Source organism: Aptenodytes patagonicus, chromosome 1, assembly GCF_965638725.1.
Source record: "Aptenodytes patagonicus chromosome 1, bAptPat1.pri.cur, whole genome shotgun sequence".
Classification (NCBI taxonomy): domain Eukaryota; kingdom Metazoa; phylum Chordata; class Aves; order Sphenisciformes; family Spheniscidae; genus Aptenodytes; species Aptenodytes patagonicus.
The window spans coordinates 189,860,107-189,861,296 of NC_134949.1; positions in this window are offsets into that span (position 1 = coordinate 189,860,107).

Consider the following 1,190-nt stretch of genomic DNA (forward strand, 5'->3'; position numbering starts at 1 on the left):
CTGAACACTTCTAAAAGTTCTGTGTGATGCTTGTCTATCATTTTAGGGATCTTAAAAACCCAATATGCATGAAGCACTTTTGGAGTGTCTCCTTCAGGCTCCTAAGTCACTTTGATGCATTTGAAATGTTTCTCCTTCATCTGCTTGAATACAGGACTAGGAAAAAAAGTTCAAAAATCATAGGGGCTTGCATCCATGACTAATTACATTATGTGAGCAATGAACTGTTGTAGAAATTAAGGCTTTGTTTGTGATAGCAAGACAAACACCCATCAGTTACTTTGCCCCAGTTTTCTCTATTTTTATGATGACTCTGTAACAGTGACCTTAGTATATGCATTCCTAAGCACATTATTAGTGTTCAAATATAATGTGCTACTGACTTGATTTTCAGAGTTGTGTACACCAGTGATTTTTGTTCTGAAAACCAGACTACATTTTGCAGTTTCTAAGTATGAAGTCAGTAGCTAGTTATAGACACCCAGTCTTGAAAAAAAAAAAAAAAAATTGTCTTTCAGAAGCATATGTAAAAAAGATGAGTTTGTTTCCACTTTAGATACCCCAGTAATATCACTAAATTGCTGCATCTGTGGGCATTACCTTGCAAAATGCTTCAGTAGGGCAGCCAGTGCTATTTTATCTTATCAGAAAATTCTTAGTATTCATTTAGATTTTCCTTACTAGGTCACTTCATTAAAAAAAGATTAAAGTCTACTCTAGCTAGAGGTATGAATTCCCACTTCTGTTTCCAGAGAAGTCTGGTATCAGTGCAATTCTGAAATAATTTTGGTTATAAAAGCAGTGTTAAACACACTCGTTAGGAGACCAAGTGTCTCTTCTGGGTCTGCAGTGGGTCACATACTCTCAATTTTGTAGCCCTTGAATTTAATGTAAGAGAGCTTTCCCAAAGAGTGTAGCTTTAAAAGTGCAGGAGCTGAGGCAAGCCCTAAAAGTAAACACAACATAAGCCCACAATGCTAACATCTGCTGCAGCATTTTCCTTGCACCTTACTGCCAAATTCGTAACTTCCCACACACGCAACTTCTTTGAAAAGAGATTCACAGAGATCAGCAATCTGACATAGGTGTTCCCTGAAATACTTTTGAGGGAGAGAGGATTCCCTCAAGTAAACAGCATTCCTCTGGGAGGAAAACCCCCTTGAGATGTCCAGGAGATGAACAGTATGTCC